Genomic DNA, 8,769 nt, shown 5'->3' with positions numbered 1-8,769 from the left:
CCAAATTTAAGAATGCAATCCCATTTACACTAGCCACCAAAAAAATAATAAAATACTTACGAATACATCTAACCAAGGAGATGAAATATCTCTACAAAGAGAATTACAAAATATTACCCAAAGAAATCAGAATGACACAAACAAATGAAAAAGCAGTTCATGCTCATGGATAAGAATAATCAATATCATTAAAATGGCCATACTATCCCAAGCTATCTACAAATTCAATGCTATTTCTATCAAACTAGTGATGTCATTTTTTTACAGAATTAGAAAAACTATTCTAAAAGTTATATGAAACCACAAAAGAGCCCAAATAGCCAAAGCAATCCTTAGCAAAAAGAATAAAACTGGAGATATCACATTACCCATTTCAAAACATACTATAAGGCTACAGTAACCAAAACAGTGCAGTACTAGAACAAAAACAGAAACATAGACCCATGGAACAGAATAGAGAACCTAGAAACAAAGCTACACACATACAGCCATCTGATCTTCGATGAAGTCAACAGAAGTAAGCAATGGAGAAAGGACTTCATATTTAATAAATTGTGCTTGGATAACTGGCTAGCTAGCCATATGCCAAAAAATGAAACCAGACCCTACCTTTCACCAGACACAAAAACTAATTCAAGATAGGTTAAAGATTTAAATCTAAGGCCTCAAACTATAGAAATCCTAGAAGAAAACCAGGGAAATGCCATTCTGGATATCAGCCTTGGGAAATAATTTATGACTAAGTCTTCAAAAGCAATTGCAACAAAAACAACATTTGACAAGTAGGACCTAATTAAATTAAAGAGCTTCTGCACAGTTAATATATATATATGTGTGTGTGTGTGTGTGTGTGTATATAATATATCAACAGAGTAAGCAGACAACCTACAAAATAGAAGAAAATATTCACAAACTATGCATCTAACAAGAGTCTAATATCCAGAATTTATAAGGAACTTAAACAACTCAACAAATATAAAAACAAATAACCCTATTAAAAAGTGGACAAAGGACATGAACAAACACTTCTCAAAAGATATACAATCAACTAACAAACATATGAAAACAATGCTTAACATCACTAATCACCAGAAAAATGCAAATCAAAACCACAGTGAGACAGCCATCACACACCAGTCAGAATGGCTATTATCAAAAAAGTCAAGAATAAAACCAATAGATGCTAGTGAGGCTGCAAAGAAAAGCCAATACTTACACACTGTTGTTGGGAATCTAAATTAGTTCAGTCACTGTGGAAAGTAGTATGTAGATTTCTGAAAGTACTTAAAACTATCATTCGACCAAGTAATCCCATTACTGGATATATACTGAAAAGAAAATATTTTTTTCTACCAAAAAGACACATGTGCTGGCATGTTCATCACAGCACTATTCACAATAGCAACAAAACAATCAACCTAAGTGCCCATCAATGGTGGATTGGGTAAAGAAAATGTGGTACATATATACCATGAAATACCACACCACCATAAAAATGAACAAATTCATATCCTTTGCAGTCACATGAATATAGCTAGAGATCATTATCCTAAGTGAATTAATGCAGGAACAGGAGAGCAAATATTGAATGTGCTCACTTATAAACGGGAGCTAAACATTGAGTACACAAGGACACAAAAATGGGAGCAATAAACACTAGGGACTCTAGGGTGCAAGGCAGCAAGTGGGGCAAGGGTTTAAAAACTAACTGTTGGGTACTATACTCACTACCTGGGAGACAGGATTGTTCATATCCCAAACTTCAGCATCATGCAATATACAAACTTGTGCATGAACTTCTGAATCTAAAATAAAAGTTGAAATTATAAAAAACAAAATAAAGAACACGCCTACATCATAAACCAATGCACTTATTTCCATAGATAAGCTGTTAAATTTTGGAAAATATAACAGAAATATTTCCTGGAGTTGAAAAATGCTTCACAGGAAATATTGACAACACAGTTTTAAAGTATCTGACTTCACCTTCAGAGCAAAAAGAAATGAAAGGAAAACCCTCTGTCTGTAAAGATAGTTTAGGGAGATGCCTAATTAAACAGGAAATGCTGTAACATCTATCTGATGGTTAATTTTTTTCTTTATTGGCTCTGAAAGATGGTGTGATCCATGCTGCCATGAGGAAAGATGAACATTCCCACCAACACAGAACATAAAGGTGAGCAGTCCAACTTGCTCAGCATTGGATCCCCAACATCCAGCATATTTAGCACTCTGTAGTTGATCAATAAACATCTGTTGGCTGGACATCTGTTGGCTCACACCTGTAATGCCAGCACTTTGGGAGGCTGAGGTGGGTGAATCACCTGAGGTCATGAGTTTGAGACCAGCCTAGCCAATATGGCTAAAATCTGTCTCTACGAAAAATACAAAAAATTAGCCAGGTATGGTGGTGTGCGCCTGTAGTCCCAGCTACTCAGGAGTCTGAGGCAGGAGAATCACTTGAGCCACGGAGGCAGAGGTTGTAGTGAGCCAAGATTGTCACTGCACTCCAGCCTGGACCACAGAGCGAGACTCTGTCTCAAAGAATAAATAAGTAAACAAACAAACAAACATATGTTGAAGGAATAAATGGACAAAAGAAAGCAGAAAGGAAAGACCATAAATCTAGACAGAGTGCTCTCAGCGGAGTTGAGAGGAGTCAGCTGCAGTTCAGTGCAGCTGTTTCTGGGTTGAAAAGTGAACCAGCAGCAAGAGCTTTGCCAAGCTTACTGGGTGAAGCAACTACTTGTAACAACATCGAAGAATGTTGTTGTAAAAAACACACAGAAAGTACATGTCTGTCATTTTATATGCAGAAGAGTAGAATAAAAGAGCAACAGGATACAGGTGACCAGGTCAATTCCTTCAGTGCCTCCGTGTCTTAGCATTATCAGTTTTTCAATACACAGTTTATGGAATAAAATATGTGAAATCAGCTTGGTAGCTTGAGCAAGATATCAGGGATCTCTAAGAATTGCTGGGTTTTTATTAGTAATGTTTTCTTTTTATTTGTATGTATGTGTCACAGAAGACACAAGGGCAGAATATCTAATGTTATACAGGAGTTATAGACACCAAGGAGCACGGGGGCAGAGCTATCACTTAACCCAGAGTAGTAGTGGGTAATTTTGGCAGTGGATGCATGTGTGGTGTCTCCATCATTCCCCACCAAGAAAACTATGTATTTTATGAATTAATCCTTAACATCTGGCATGATTATTTGCATAAATAACTTATTAGCACAGTTAAGAAAGAAGTCACACTGCTTTCAAGGATATTGGAGCTGTAATATCCTACTGCCAGTATCCTAATGCCAAAGACATTGATGCTCGATCTTCTATGAGGCAGAAGATAATGGTCATCTGCCACTACAGTAAAAGGGAAAGTGATTTTGGGGAATAGTAAACATAATAGTAAATCAGAATGATGCCAGGTGGTGTGGAATGGAGTTGAATAGTGCAATTCTCTAAGACTTAAATTAGGTGGCGGTCCTCATCATATCCTCATTTAACTCACCAGTCCAGGACCTACAAAATCCAAACAGATACTGGTAGAAAATTGACTACCACAATCTCAGCCAAGTGGAAGCACCAATCTCAGTCACTGTACCAGATGTGCAATTGTTACTGGAACAAACAGCCTCTAGTACTATGCCCTGGCACTACATTGGAAATACATTCTTTTCCACATGTGCCAGGAAGCAAGTTCAGAAGCAAGATGCATTCTCTTAGCATAGATATCACGAAACATTCCCAATCATTCCCAGGGCTATCTGAACTCTCCTAAGCCACAGTGTAGCCTATTGGACCTTGACCATTAAAAAACTTGTAGAACATCACTCCACTCCACTTTAGTGATGACATGATTGGATCTGAGAAAGTGGAAGTAACAAGTTCCCTGTGCTAGTTTGTTACAGAAGCAATGGGAACAGAAAACTAGTGCAAACTTCATGAAAAATAATTGTACCATTGGTACTGCTTCTCTTCCAGTTAGAGGATTCCACCCCTTTCCCTGATGCTATATGTGATACAAAGTTCATCCCCAAATCTCTCTGCTGCTTGCAGAGTGGCCTGCTTCCCAGTCCCTATCAGGGTCTAATTCAAAAGTAACATAACATCTCTCCAGGAGAGTTCAAATTATTCGGTGAAATTCTGGGAAGCCTCTATACATTGATCAGGATCATCTGAAAACTTGCCAAGATCCCCCTTAATTTGTTTTAACTCTTAAAAGGAGAAGGGGACTTGGACCTGACTGAGCAAAAGTTCACCAGGCATCTGTTGGAGGGGCAAGAGTGAGACTGGTATTTGTCTATGGTGGGGATTTCTAAGCGGGGGCAAGTGTAAGGCCGAAGCTGGATAGGGAAGTCAGAGTGAACCCGGAGGAGCAGGGCTGGAAGGAGCTGGCTCCTCTGCTAGGGGTGCCTCTGGAATTTGTATTTTTAGTTTCCTTGGCTTGCCCCTTGCAGACTTTCCTGAGATGGCTAACATGAGGGCTGGATTAATCCTACACTGTCAGCAAAGGTCTGGGTTGTTCTGCAAGTTATAGAAAGCCTGAAAATATGGGGTCTCAGACCATCTGCCTGCACATCTACAGAAAAGGTAACACTGTGGGATGGTATTGAACTAAATTGTTCCTTCCTAAGGCAGACCCAGTCCTTCATAATTTCACCAAACCTCTGTGCAGAGGGCTATGAGGCATTTTTCTTCCAGATTCTGATGGTCAAAGCAGTCCCAGTGGTTTAGGATACACTCCAAAGGAATATAAGCAAAGGGTGGTGAAAAAAGCTGGTTGCCCATTTGGAAAGACAAGGAAATAGAGGTGACTCTCATTTCCCTTCCTTCTTTGAAGGAGACAGAAAACAAGTGTCCCCTTTTTCTCTTCCATCTTTTGTCCCTGAGTCCTGGAGACCTTGGCAGGTGCCACCCATGGATGCCAATGTGACATGTACCCATGATGCAGGGAAGGCCTAGAGAATATAAATTATTTGCCCTCACCTATGCCTCCATCCCCCCTACTGCTGGCAACCTTTGAGTTCCCTGGGGCTCATTTATGTTATGGAGCATGGCCTCCTTCCATGTGGTGGGGAGTTTAGTCAGCAGGAATTGGTCCTGCCCATTCACATTGTGCCTGTTGCCTGGCTTTGGATTCCTCAGATCTGGTTTTCCTTTCTAAGGATTCAGCCTGAAACCTGGAATCGAATCTGAGACCAAAAAAAAAAAAAAAAAAGAAAAAAAAAAGGTATTTCAGGGGCTGTCTGTATCTGTCTAGATGGTCTCAAATTAGCCCTGTTGAATTTGCAGTTATCAGCCAGCAGGGGTCGCTCCTCCATTATGTTTCCTATCATAAGCAGAGTGCTGGGGATAGGAACCCTCTCATTTAGAAAAGAAAAATACAGCTTAAGAGGCAAAAGTGGGAGGTCCTGGGGGAAAAACAACTTGCTCAGTGCAAATAGGTTCCTTTATCACTGTATCCTTCACCTGGTTCAGTCCAGGGTGACCTTCTTGGCCAGGGGAGGAAAAGTTCCATCGGCATGGCAGGTGGGAAGTGCTGGCCAGCTGGCCACATGAGGCCCCAGCAGCAGTTATGGTTTTCCCCCACCCTTGTGGCCATTGGGCATGGCTTATGAATGCTGTGGACACACCCAGGCACCCAAGCCAGGAAGGGGGTGGGCGAGGAGAAGTGGTGTCATATGCTGCACGTCTGTGGCTGTCAGGTTGAGGATAGAGTTGGTACCTCTAGGAATAAACAGAAACCACATTGTTCTGAATTTCACCTTTCATGGCTGAGCCAAATGCTCATTATATTTAGTATCATTGTTGCAGTCTGTAGCAAAACCCTTAACATTATAAGGGAAGAGATAAGGGGCATTTCAAACCTTGAGAGAAGTAAAGACACCAGGCAAAATCTGGGGGTCTTGGCCAACAGAGTTTAGTCTTGGGGCCTTCCAAAAAAAAAAAAAATGCATCCAGTTGCCCTAGAGCTTTACTCCAGTTCTGTGGTGGGTAGACATCTCTGAAGAGAAACATAGTCAAAGTTCTTTTTATCTGTAGGAAAGAGAGAGGTGGCAGGGTCTTGGAAAAGACACCGATCCGCATTTTAATTCACCTTTCTTTGTATCTCAGATGGAGCCCCAAATGAAATGGGAGAGTTCCCTGATTCCCCTTGCAGGATGTGCAATAAGGGTGTGACTTACAGTTTTGGTCACCACCACTGTTCAAACCCCTGATGGGAGGAAGAGGGGGAGCACACAGACAGTCAGGTGCAGGAGCTGGGGTGAGTGCTTTGAGCTCCGGCCCCACAGTAGTATCTAGGGTTGGCCCCAGTGTTACAGTGCTCTTTTAGCCTTGTCATCTGCAGATGGCTTAAGTGTTAACCAGTTCAAAGGACGCTCTGCCTTTTTGTGAGGGCACAGGGCCAGTGTGACAGCTTTCTGTATCCCAAGCTCTTGCCCAGCATCCCAGAAGAATTGGGTCACACACAAACTTGAAAAATGAATGCAGGGCTTTACTGAGTAGTGGAGGTAATTCTCAGCAAGATGGATGGGGAGCTGGAAAGGCAACGGAGTGGGAAGATGATCTTCCCCTGGAGTTTTGGCCATCCAGTGGCCAAACTCCCCTTCAACTGCCCCCAGTCGAATTCCTCTCAGCATTCAGATGTTCCTTCTCTTCTCTCTCTGCTGTGCCTCTCTTCCATTTGTCTTCTGTTGTCTCCTCATCTCCTTGTCTGCCTCTGGAGTCTGGGGTTCAGAACTTATATGGGTATAGCATAGGGGGGCATAGCAGGCCAAAAGGCCACTTTTTGGGTACAGAAACAGAAATTCCTGTTTTCACTTATTTCTGGTGGGTCTCCAGCCTTAAAGGTGGGGTCTTTGCCACTGCACTGCCCTCTTCTACCCAGTATTTCTCTGTCTCCTGTCCATATCACTATACTCACTACCTGGGTGATGGGATCATTCACATCCCAAACCTCAGCATCTTGCGACACACCCATATAACAAACCTGTGCATGAAACCTCAAATCTAGAATAAAAATTGAAATTATTAAAAAGTAAAGTGAAATAGGGAACATATTCACATTATAAACCAATGCTGTTTTTTTAAAAATAGGTAAGCTCTTTAATATTGGAAAATATAATAGAAATATCTCCTGGGGCTAAAAATTGCTTCCCAAGAGATACTGACACTATTAGTTTTAAAGTTTCTGATCACCATTCAAGCAGAAAGGAATTAAATGAAAACACTCTCTCTGTAAAGATAGTTAGGGAGATGCCAAATCACACAGAAAATGTTGTAACATTTTTCTAGAAGTTATCTGGTATTATCTAGATGTTATGAGTGGTTAATTAATTTCTTTCTTTATTGGCTCTGAATAATGGCGTGACTCATCCTGCCACCAGGAAAGATGAATGTGCTCACTAATATGGAACATGAAGGGGAGGAAAATATTTGTTCAACATTGGATTGCCAACATCCAGGATATTCTTAGCACATTGTAGTATCTGAATGAACATTTGTTGAAGAAATAAATGGACAAATGAAAGTGGAAAGGAGAGACCAGAAAATCTAGACAGAGCACTCTCACAGGAGTTGACAGTAGTCAGCTGCAGTCCAGCACAGCTGTTTCGCAGTTGAAAAGTGGGGCCGCAACAAGAGCTTTGCTGAGCTTACTGGGTGAAGCAACTGCCTATAACAACATTGAACAGTGTTATTGTAAATAAACACACAGAAAGTACATGTCTGTCATTTTATATGCAGAAAAGTAGAATAAAAGAGCAACAGGATACAGGTGAGCAGGTTAATTCCCTCAGCTCTTCAACGTCTTAACGTTATCAGTTTTTCAATACACAGCTTATGGAATAAAATATGTGAAACCAGCCTGGTAGCTTGAGCAAGCTATCAGGAACCTCCAAGGATTGTTGGGTTTTTATTAGTAATGTTTCCTTTTGATTTTTGAGGTCAAGTTTGTGGGTATGTATGTGTGTGTGTATGTGCCACAGAAGACATATGGGCAGAAGGATCTAATGCAATACAGGAAGTATAGACACCAAGAAGAACATGGGCAGAGCTGTCACTTAGCCTAGAGGAGTAGTCGGTAATCTTGGCAGTGGATGCATGTGTGATGTCTCCATCATTCCTCACCAGAACTATTACACATTTCATAGATTAATCCTCAACACCTGACACATGATTCTTTGCATAGATAATTTAACAGTACAGTTAAGAAAGAAGTCAGGCTGCTGCCAAGGATATTGGTTCTACTGCCAATATCGTACTGCCAAGGATATTGGTGCCCAATGTTCTATGAGGCAGAAGATAATGGTTATCTATCACTACAGTGAATGGGAAAGTGATTTGGGGGGGATGGCAAACATAACAGTACATCAGAATTATTCCAGATGGAGTGGAATGGAGTGGAATAGTGCCACTCTGTAATACTTAGATTAGATAGTGGTCCTCATCATATTGTTACAGGATCCTTGGGGTGTTGCTTTTCTGACCTGAAACCTCTGGCTAGCAGCACCTTTGCCTGAGTTTTGCTTGGGCCCACTGGGCTCATTCCACCAACTCAGTCTGGCAGGCGGCACTCAGCTTATGCTACCAGCCTGGATCCCACTCCTGCCAAGGGCAAGTCAGGTGTGGAGTGGTGAGGGGCATATGAGCAAGCATGGGGTCCAGCAACTGTGCAGTCAGACATGCGAGCTGCCGCAGCAATGGGAGGAAACTCTAGGTGCTGGCACAGGAACTGGCTCTCTGTGAGGCTGTGTCTGGA

The sequence above is a fragment of the Theropithecus gelada genome, chromosome 14 (genome assembly GCF_003255815.1).
Source record: "Theropithecus gelada isolate Dixy chromosome 14, Tgel_1.0, whole genome shotgun sequence".
Classification (NCBI taxonomy): Eukaryota; Metazoa; Chordata; class Mammalia; order Primates; family Cercopithecidae; genus Theropithecus; species Theropithecus gelada.
This window is presented reverse-complemented; position numbering follows the sequence as displayed.